This window comes from Pipistrellus hanaki (genome assembly GCF_964339955.1).
Source record: "Pipistrellus hanaki genome assembly, chromosome: 9".
Classification (NCBI taxonomy): Eukaryota; Metazoa; Chordata; class Mammalia; order Chiroptera; family Vespertilionidae; genus Pipistrellus; species Pipistrellus hanaki.
In genome coordinates, this window is record NC_140511.1 from 26,862,453 (window position 1) to 26,874,015 (window position 11,563).

Consider the following 11,563-nt stretch of genomic DNA (forward strand, 5'->3'; position numbering starts at 1 on the left):
AAAAGTAAAGAGTCACAATGCCCAGTATTATTAAGGATGTAGAGGAACTAGAAGTCTGATAATTACTACTTGGGATTTAAAATTGTTTAATCATTTTGGGAAAAGTTTGGAAGTTTCTTATAAAGTTAAACATACACTTACCATGAATTTAGTGATTTTACTGCTAATTACCCACAGAAATAAAAATTTATTTAAAGCTGCTCTGAGAATCTGTGTAGTACAAAAAGAATGTAGTAGTACAAGACACTAATAATTTTGAATTAAGACAAAAAGAATGTACTACACAGATTAACAGAGTGGCTATATTCATAAAGCAAAAACAAAAACCTGGGAATAAACACCCAAAGGTAAATCCATGAACAAACTGTGGAATATTTATACCATGGAATATTTCTCAGCTATAAAAAGAAACAATTTCATATATGCAAATGTTAGATTGTTCTCCAAAGTGGTTCTTTAATTTATATCCCTACCAGCTTTGTATGAGAATTTCCAATGTTCTATATATTTTCCACATTTGGTATTTTCATATTTTTGTCAGTTTGATGACTATACTTGAAACATTATTTAAAAAAGAGCCACAGTACAGAAATAAACAAGTCGAAGGAGGAAAATAACCCAGAGATAGACCCAGTCTTTGATGGAACCTTGGCATAAAAGAATGGATCATTTATTAAATAAGTAACACTATAAGATTAAAGAGATTAATTCCTATCTCATATCATATACAAAATAAATCCTAGATGAACAAAGGACCTCAAGGTGAAAATCAAAACTTTACATCTTTTAAAAGATCATATAAAAGATTATCTTTATCACATCAGGGTATGGACAGAGTCTCTGATCGGACACAGAAGGTATCTGCCACAGAGGAGAGGATCCGTATGTCTGACCACATAACAGTTGAAACTTCTCCATGGCAAAGAGTGCTGTAAACAAGAGGAAATTTAAAGATTAACTTAGATTTTTTTCAACATATTTACTGATAAACTGTTTCAAATCAATAATAAAAAAAATTCATTAAGAATTCAATAGAAAAAAATGGGCAATTCACAGAGGAAACCCAAATAGTAACACAAAAAAACCCAAAACAAAAAGATTTTGACCCTTACAAGTTCATTGTCATAAAAATTAAAACAACCGCATGATATAATTTCTGATCCTCAAACTGGTACATATTTTAAATTTGATGCTCACAGGGGACTTGTCAGGGGACTGAGCTGATCACAGGGTTGGGACTTCATTTTTGAGGTCTCAGTTTAAGAGACCCTACCCTTTCAAAGCCCCAATTCTCCCCTGCCTTCACATACCTCTGGAACAAAATTGTTTCTTTGCTTTGTTCCTTACTGTTCATAAGTTTTTCTAAAGTTTTTTCTCTTGTCTGTGTATCTGTCTCTTCAGTTAAACAAAACATCAGCACGGGGAAAGCACATGTGTCCGCTCCTGACACTGTTCATGGCTTGCAGTGGGCTTGCAACCAATGTTCACCACATTGAATAGCAACCTTCTTTTTTCTTTAAGAAAAGCACAGTGGCAAGTCACCAGCAAGTTAATCTGAGTTTTTGTAGATCGGACTGATGACATAAATTATGGATGAGCCTACTTTAGGACATACATGGCCGGGGAAGAAGTGGATTGTTAGAAACGAATTCATGGGGTGTTTCTGCGGCTTCTCTGGACTCTCTGTACTTGTTCCGAAGATTATTTCCTCCTGGTGGGAGAGACTAGGAGAAAAGGGGCATGAGGTTGTTCAGACATCAGGGGCATATATGTGAGGCATTAATAATTTGAATCTAATTTGAAATTGTCTACAAGTTTAGCCTTTGGGTCCTGAGATCAACATGACATCAATTTTTAAAAGAAATACAAGACACTGATAATTTTGAATTAAGACAAGTTCCCATGTGGCAGAGGAAATTAAAACTCTGGTTTTGCTCAGCTGTCTCTCTTATGGAACTGTTTTGCAGATCTTATTTCATTTTTAATTCAAGGATTTTATGGGGCCTTTAGAGAGATGGAGAGACAAGGAGAGAGGAAAGCAGGACATAGTGCTCTGGTCAGTTATACCAAGCAGAGGAAAAGAAAGTAGGGTATGAACTTCTGGTGTGTGTGTGTGTGTGTGTGTGTGTGTGTGTGTGTGTGTGTGTAAAGAGAGCAAGAGAGGGGATAGGGTGGTAGGGCAGCAGTGGGAAGAATGATTCACAGCTACTTGATTATATATCTGTCTCTGGACCTAACCATAAAAATATAGAAGGCAGAGATATCTTTCTAACAATCAGAAACCGGCTCTTAGGAGAAAGATCAGGGCTAGGAACCACCTGCAGATACGTCATAGCTGGAAGTGAGGAGATAGATGAGACCTTGGGAAAAAGCGAGAGAAGAGGCCAAGGACAGGGCCTTGGCAAGCTATTCATTCAGCAGGCCTTTACTGGAGACCATTATTGTAGAATCTGGAGCAGACAGCCCACCTCTGCCATTTACTTGGGCAAACACTCTGTGCCTCAGTTTCCTCATCTATAAAATAGATATATCAATAGTGAGAATTTTAAAAGCTAAAACATGTAAAAATGTAGAGTATAGCAGACACTCTAAGGGCAATGTGTGCTAGTTACTATATAAGGGTGAGCTGCTCCTCTCACAGTAGTTGCTAGAAGGGCTGGGCCCTGAGCTGGATTCTGTTAATACACCCCTTACTGAGCAGCACGATGGTGGAGAGAGCGGGTAAACAGCCCATTATGGTAACATGTCCATGCTACAGTGGAGGCACATGCAGGCCTTTCTCCAGCTTATAAATTATGGATGAGGAATCTATGTGTTGTGGGAGGTCAGGAAAGCAGCCAATTGTCAGAAGTGAATGCATAGACGGTTTCTATTGCTTACCTGGATTCTCTAACACTCTGTTCTTATTCCAAAGAGTGTTTTCTCCTGGTGGAAGAGTCTACAGATAAGAGGGATATACAGCAGGTCAGGCATCAGGACCATTCCATCAGGCATTCATGTTTTGAATGTAATCGGTTCTGAGGAGGGGTGCCATCGCAAATAATGAGGTGCAGGAACTACTTCCTTTGTTCTTTCTCGGGCCTGTGCTTTTGACCAGCCCCACCCACACACATGGGTTTCCTTGGCAGCCCTGAGGCCTAAAGAGGTTGGAGACCCAGGCATCCGACCTGGCCCCCAGGCTGTGAAAGGCCTTGGCCTGTGCCAGGAATTCCAGGCGTCTCTCCGGAGCTGTGAAGCTGCCGGTTAACTGGCCAGCCTTGGAATTCAGCCTTACTTAGAACACATTCAATCTCTTCTTGTCTCTGATTTCATTTCCTTTTTATTCAAACTGCCTTTCACGGTTTCCATAGAAATGGAGGCTTGTGGCTGGGCTGAGATTAACAGGCTCCATTGCCATATTCTGCTTCTTTCTCACTTTCTGGTTTGATAAAACACTCACAACTCCAGCTCTCTATCTCCCTGGTGTAAGTGAGGGGAAATTCATCACTTTCTTAGCAGGTTACACATAGTATACACATCTGATTTGTGGGTGTTGCTCTTTGGTTGTGTCAACATCATAGTTGGTGGCTTGGAGTAAGAAACATGAATTTCCATAGATGCTGATGATAAATGAAGTGTTAGCTGATGGGATCCTGAGCAACAGGGCACCATGCTGTCTCTGCTTCCATAGGTGAGGATGGTCTTGCTGGTTCTGAGTGGCCCTAGTACCACTCCAGATCACACACGGCCCTTCCTTCCCTGGACCAAGTCTGTGTTCCACAGAGTGACAAATTCCCCAAGACACGGAGGTGTGGGTGGGCAGTCTTAGAGGACGGAGGTAAGTATGGTGGAAAACAGGCTTGGATTAAGCTCAGCAAGCTCAGAGGTTCCATCTACACCCATGGGGCTGTCTCCAGCGGCTGGCATGAGAGAATTATTGTGTCCATGCCTTTTACATCTGCCATGATTTTTCAAAGCAAGTTTACTGAGTTCTATTTTGTGCACAGTGAAATTCATCATTTTTATGTACAGTTCTGTGAATTTTGACACTAACAGACATGTAGCCATCACCGTAATCAAGATGTATAACAGTTCCATCACACGCCCTCCCCCAAAATTCTCTTATGCCCCTTGTCCACCCTTCTCCCACCCCTCACCTCTAGCATTTGCTGACCTGTTTTCTGTCTCTTTAGTTTTACCCTTTTTCGAATGCCATGTGTGATGTGGCCTTTTGAATCTGGCTTCTTTTCCTTACCATAATGCATTTGTGATTCACCTGTGTTGGAGCATCTCTAATTCTTATAGTAACTCCTCAAGGTAGGAGTCATCTGAATCTCATAGAAGGGGTTCACAAGGCTCCAGGGGATGCCGTAGGGCGTAGGGGAAGAAAGACTTTGCCTCTGCCCTCCTAGTCTAGGTCCATGAGGTACACTGACAATAGGCAGATTAGCAGGAGGAAGGTATACACATTTATTCACTTTTAATACTCTGTCCACAAGGGCACCACAAACAACATTGAATATCCTCTCAAGTGGTGAGGTTTGAGAGCTTATGTGCCATCTTAATAGGGGAAGGGGTGTAGGCAACTTAGAGGAGAGCAAATGGTTTCTAGAAAAGATGAAAGAATGGGACTTCAAAGAACAGATGGGAGATACAACAGCTGTGAGGAGGTATGCCTCAGTGTGGTGCTGACTGCCAGCCTCCTCTCCTGTGGTAAGAGTCAGTCTTCTCTGGTTGATGAAATTCCAGGCGCAAGGGGATTTATGACAATTGAGATCCTTTTGGAGGACTGGTCCTTAGATAGGTAAGAGGAGTTCAGAGGACCTCTTTCTCTCCCTCTCTTCTCCCTCTCCCTTTCTTTCTCCCTCTCCCTTTTCCTCTCCTTCTCCATCTCCCTCTCCCCCTCCCCCTTCCCCCTGTCCTTCTTCCCCTTCTCCCGCTCCCTTTCCCTTTCCCCCTCCCTTTCCCTTTCCCCCTCCCCGTCCACCTTCCACCTCTCCTTCTTCCCCTTCTCTCTCTCTCCCCTCCCCCTCCCTCCCCCCCTCTCCTCCTCCCTCTCCCCCCTCTTCCTCTTCTCCTTCTCCCTCTCCCTTTCCCTCTCCCTCTCCCTCTCCCTCTCCTTCTCCCTCTGCTGTTTTTCAAGCGCTTCAGCTCAAAATAATCAACATAGCAAAATGGCACATTTGAGGATGGCATGTTTTTAACTCCATTACTAAAGCATATCAGCTCATAATCAAGGGTGGAAATAAAGACCGCCCACATGAGAACAAGTAAAGGCTACTTATTCAGAACTTGCTCTATTAAGGGAGTCAACCACCATCACTTGCATCTAAACAGAGACTTAAGAGCAGGCAGGGGAGTGGGAAAGCTTTGTAGTGGACAGAAAGAAGGCTTCAATTAGCAGCTGTTGGCATGGGGAAGCTGGATGCAGGCTATCTAGAAGCAGAGCATCCCATGAGATTGGTTAGGAGAACATATTTAGCTTTCTCTGGTTGGTCCTCAGTTGGGAGAGAGGACAAAGCTTAGGGAAGCTGTCAGGTAGCGATTAAATCCCAGCCACACAAGACCGATTGCTATAGAGGCTGTGATTCAATGTCATGGACTGGCTGCTGCAGGCTGTGGTTTGCCTTGCCAGGCTGGTTGCCTCAGGCTATGGGTCTGCCTAGAGGGATAGCCTGCCAAGGAGGTGCCCTTTAGGCTGAGACTTGAAGCAGGAGCAAGAGTTTGCAGGTGGATACATGGGGCTGGGAAGGATGGTGTCTGAAGCAGAGAAAATGGCAGTGCAAAAGCACAGGGGACTAAGACGACTTGATGTTTGGGGGCGCCCATGCGTGGCTCCATGCAGCTAACACAGGAAGTGCTAAAATGGGTTAACAAGAGGGGGGGAGTATAGGGATCTGTCCTGAAGTCATGAAAGGTCCTAGAAGCAATGCTGAGGGGTTTCTATTTTTATTTTATGGGTAAAGACAGCTACTGAAGGAGTTTAGTGTGGGAGTGACATAAATCAATCCAGTGTGCTAGAAACATTACCAACAGTGGAGAGGGTAAATTAAATGTGAGCTACATTATGATCAAGGGAATATGTGGGAGGCGAATGCAATACTCAGAAAAGAGATGAAGGCTTTAATTATGTCGGTGGCAGCGGGGCTGGAGAGAAGGGGGTAAAATAAATCAATAGGCCTGCAGTGATTAGATATGACAGGTAAGCCTTAACTTTCAATATGAGAAATGCCGGAGAACAATGGGGAATTAACTCCGTATTAGACTTGTGGAGTTTGAAGAACCACGGTCCAGCAAACCTCTAATCCATCCTCTCCATAGTCCAAACTGTTCATTCTAATGAGCATACCCGATCGTGTTACTAAAAAGATATCTTAGGCTTCTCTTTCTGACCTAATCTACTTTTCTACTACGAACTCATACTTCAGACCCACCCTGGAGCATATCCTTGCCCAAATATCCTCATGCATTTTCAGGCAGCTGGGCCTTTGTTTAGGAGGTCTCTGATGCCGGTGCACCCTTGCTGCCTCCTACTTGGCTGCTGGGGCATTACACATCCCTTAGAATGTAGCACCAATATCTGTGCAGCCATCCTTCACCACCACTACCACCCCAAACTTGGGTTCAATTCATCATGTTTCTTTAAATCAAATTTTCCATATTTATAGTTGAACACTCAACATAATTGGACTTGAACACTCTGTCCTTGCATCTTTTCTGCAAATCTAAAATTATTCCAAATAAAACATTTAGTTTTTAAAGAAGTTTCACGAATGTTCCCTTATGCCCCCAAAGGTTGAAAACCACAATCCTAGGGTATCAGAGCAGTCTGATTGGACACAAACAGATCTGAGCACCAGTCCTGGCAAGACCATTGGAGGACCTTTAGACATTTATTTAAAGTCTCTAAACATCTGTTTCCTTATCTCTAAGAGGGAATGATACATCTCTAGAGTTGCTCTGAAAATGAACTGGGAGAGCAAAAATCTAAAATGCTTAGTTCATGCCTGAGATTTAGTAAGTGCTCAATAAATGATGATAATAGTGACCGATAACACTGCTGCTCCCACCACTTCTATTCTTGCAATGGGCACCCAAAATAACGCGTACCACTACCTCTTTAAAGTTGTCCTTATCAGAGATTCTGGTGTTGGAAAGAGTAATCTCCTGCCTTGATTTACACAAAATGAATTTAATTTTGAACGCAAGAGCACCACTGGAGTAGAGTTTGCAACAAGAAGCATCCAGGTTGATGGGAAAACAATAAAGGCACAGATATGGGACCTGGCTGGGCAAGAGTGCTATCAAGCTATAACATCAGCATACCGTCATGGAGCTGTGGGTGCCTTGTTGGTTGATGACATTGCTAAACATCTCACATATGAAAATGTAGAGTGGTGGCTGAAAGAACTGAGAGATCATGCTGATAATAACATTGTTATCAAGCTTGTGGGCAATAAAAGGTATTTGCATCATTTCAGGGCAGTTCCTACAGATGAAGCAAGAGCTTTTGCAGAAAAGAATGGTTTGTCATTCATTGAGACATCAGCTCTAGACTCTACAAAGTTAGAAGCTGCTTTTCAGACAGTTCTGACATAGATATACCGCATTGTTTCCCAGAAGCAAATGTCAGACAGACTTGAAAAGGACGTCTCCAAGCAACAATGTGGTTCCTATTTGTGTTCCACCAACCACTGAAAATAAGCCAAAGGTGCAGTGCAGTCAGAACATATAAGGCGTTTCTCTTCTCCCATACAAGGCTGGGTATAGTCCACTTCCCAGGTCTGAGATTTAAATATATTTGTAATTCTTGTGGTCAAAAATAAGTAAACAAACAAACAAACAAATAAATAATGATAATAGTAATAAATATTAACTATTCTTGAAAGCTTCTAAAAATAAAGCTAATCCCTCTTCCACAATCCAGCTGATAAGATGTTTATAGGAAGTCTCCAAGGACCTAAGAGGAAAAGGGATTGTAAAAAAAAAAAAAAAGAAGAAAGAAAGAAAGCCTAATGTGAGATAACATGAATAAGCCCCCAGCACAGTGCCTGGAACACAAAAAGTGTTCCATTGGTGTTTGTTAACTCTGCAAATGTAAATTCTAAGGTTGATTAGAAGGCAAGACCCGAAGGAGCCCATGCTTACAGGGTAAGACCTCAGCCAAGGTGCGAAATATTTTATCAGCTTCTCTCCACCCTCGGGTGGAGGCAGGATTTCACCTGGAATCCCAGCTCCTTGGCCTGTTACAGTAGGTGAGTAGCTGTTGGTAGGAAAGAGCAACTTCACAGACACCCCAGGGGACAGCCACATTCTCTGCCGAAGGGACTGAATCCTCAAGCTGGTGGCTTTCCAATCTCCCAAAGGAACAACCTCTATTCAGTACATTACTGGCACCAGTAAAGGGAAATGCCTTCTGCTGGGCACATTCGCAGTAGAAGTGAAGATGGTACAGGGGGAGGGCCCAGCACAAGCCTGAAAAGAGTCAGGGAAAAGACTGGTTAACTTGAAAGAAAGCCTGCTCTTTCCCAAGTTAGAGATAATATAATCAAAGTTTAACCAAGGCCCAGAGTTCATGCGTTCTCTCTCTATAGCATCACAAGGGCTTGCCCAAGCCCAGTGCCAGCCCATGCTGGCGGGAAACAGAGACTGAGCTAGACTACTGTAGCTTCCAATATCAATGCCCAGGCAAGGGCATAGCATCTCTGGACCCTGGTCCTCCTGGCTTGGTGAGGACAAGTGTGGGCCTGAGGCCCCAGGGGCTGGACTTCTTTCACAGTGAGACCACCTTGTTGTGGCTGAGACATGGCCTAAGTCCTTCCTTTGTTTTTGCCCCAATAAATCTTGCCACAATGCCACACTTCCTCCTATACCTGTATCCTTGAAATGCTTTTCCTACGATAGTGAAAGAATCCTCTTCCCACTACCAACAGTTCCACTGCTCTACAACCACACCGGTTCTGAGAGAAACATGGACTAACTGACTGGAGACCCACCAATTCCAGGAAGACTGCCCTTTGATACTTTTTTTCTCAGGAAAGCAACTGTAAGAATTAGAACAGAGCCAATGAACATGGAAGCTTACTAAAACCACACATGAATGATCAGGCAGGTGAGTGGTGGCACCTCTAAGGCAGAGATGATCAGTTTTGACTTTATATTAATAACATCTGGGCTGCTCTGAAAAATCCTAACACGCAACTCAGTTCAATTAATTAGAATCTTGGGGGATGAGGACCAAACATCAGTATGTTTTAAAAGCTCCCCTGAGCATCTTGTAGGTTCAAATAAGGTTAAGAGTCACTGCTCTAAGGGCAACCCTTGTCCAGCTGCCCAAGAGAATACAAACAGCCCATCCTGAACTTCCTCCTGAGCATTCGTCTCCTCTCTCCCAGGTTGGTGTCTATTGTGCCTCCCCACCCACAATTCACTGCTGGCCACACTCCCACTCAGCTACTCGTGTTTGTCTCTACAGACAGCTGGCAACTGAACTGATTTTACGCTGATATCCTAGCCTGATTCTCAAGTGGGACGTGACTCTCACCCCCACTGTAGTCACAACCTTCAGTCTCTAGCTTTGAGCACCAAACAGATTCACCTGGCATTCTATGCTACTGTATATAATTCCAAAATTACTTCCAGAAAGTCTCACTTCCTTAAAGAGATTTTTAAACTCCTCAAAATCTGAGTCTTAATCTATTTCCAGAAGGCACTAGTATACTGTTCAGCATATAGTGGACAGAGCCACAGTGTTTTTATCTGCAAAATGAGAATATTTGTAAAGTTATTACAAAACAGAGATATCTATACAATTTGCAGACATGCAAATTATATCCTATTTCAACGGACTTATTTGAGGTGATGCATGCGAAGTGCCAGAATGCTCTGGAACACCTGCTAGTGTCCCATAAGTGGTAGCTATTGTTGGATCAATAATAGGCAGTGTGTCTTCCAGATTTGTGCTTCTTCTAGATCTTAGCGAGTGACCCATGACTAGGAAATTCAGTCCTCTTCAAGCTGTAAGTGGAAGTGCTAAATGATTGGCTTCATTGATTGGCTACCAACTGCAACCTGTGTCCAGGAAATGAACATTTTGACCAGTGAGTTTTGCAAAGTCAACCACGATGAGAATTTTATGTCAATATGACCTACCAGAAAACAATAGTGCCTGAGTCATTCAAAGTACTAATGGTGTGACACAGGGACTCCCATTAGCCATTTCAGCATGCCTGTGAACATCATGCCAGGCCATGCTTAACCTACTCTATGAAAAACATGAGTGGCTGGATTAGGCCCTCTCCCCTCTCTTCATTCTGCCTGGCTCTTGTGGGAAAATTGTGAGGACAGCTTGTTCTGCCACTCAGCAGGAGGAAGGACACATGCTTTGTCATCAAAGGAAACAGTAGTGTAGCCAGAGAGAACGGAAAACTTCCCAAGTTCTACCTCAGTGTAGTCGTTTTTATTAAGAAGAATGAATAGTTGTCAGGTGGGAAAGAACAAGGTTATATTAGCCAGAGGGCACAGAGATCCAGGAGGAACAAAGGTCACATAAGGGCTCAGAATTAATCCAAGTGACTTGGAGACCCCTCCCCCACCGATAAAATATTTCTATTGTACTGGGAGACATTGCAGTTGAAATTTTGGAACCTTTGTTGGTGCCTCAGAAAAAGAGGGTGGAAGAGAAGTACAAGACAGAGGAGGCCAGTTATCCCACCTATTTTAGTGCAAGTGATACTAGCTGCCTTAGCATCTCAACCCCAAAGTCTCAGTGGCTTAACACAATAGAGTTACCCATCTCTATGACACAGTCTGATATGAGTAGTGTGGCCCAGCCATCTTCCACATCAATATTCAGGGACCCAGGTTCTTTCCATTGTGTGGCTCACCCTCCTCATAGGTCAGAGTTTTCCCTATTCAGCTTATAGATGAGGGCAGAAATTCTAAAAATGTATACCTCTTTATCTGCTTCTGCCCAAACATCACCTCTGTCATATTCATTGGCCAGGGCTCAGTCACATGTCTTCATTTAGCTGTGTGGGCTCAGTATGACAAAGCAGCAAACCAATACATAAAGGTAACTGAAATAAAGATTCCAGACCACAATGTCAGCTAAGCCTCACTCCTCCTGATCTACCATTCTATTTTCTTTTGAAGACAGTTTGAATTTTCTTGCTGATTCTTTTTCTATCCTTACTTTGTCCATTACAAAGCTCAACTGTAAAAGCTTACAATGTGTGCTTCCAGTATAACTAGAAGCCTGGTGCACAAAATTAGTTAGGGGGGGTGGAAGGGGTCCCTCAGCCCAGCCTGCACCCTCTGGCAATCCAGGACATCCCTCTTTGCAATCAGGGACCACTGGCTCCTAACTGCTCTCCTGCCTGCCTGCCTGCCTGATCTCCCCTAACCTCTTGCCTGCCTACCTGATTGACCCTAACCACTTCTTGCCTCGGCCTCCTCCACTGTGGCTTTGTCCAGAAGGACATCTGAAATGACATCTGGAAGGTCACTTGCTTGTCCACTCTAATTAGCATATTATGCCTTTATTATTATAGATTTTTTTTCTTCTAGCCTTATATTTCAGTTC

General features: G+C 43.2%; 1 pseudogene across 1 annotated transcript; it reads left to right on the plus strand.

The window, feature by feature from the left end:
• Positions 1-7,065: 7,065 nt before the first annotated feature.
• Positions 7,066-7,788, plus strand: LOC311627901 (ras-related protein Rab-11A-like; annotated as a pseudogene). The gene has a single exon. The product of its transcript is annotated as a ras-related protein Rab-11A-like (transcript).
• Positions 7,789-11,563: the final 3,775 nt, after the last annotated feature.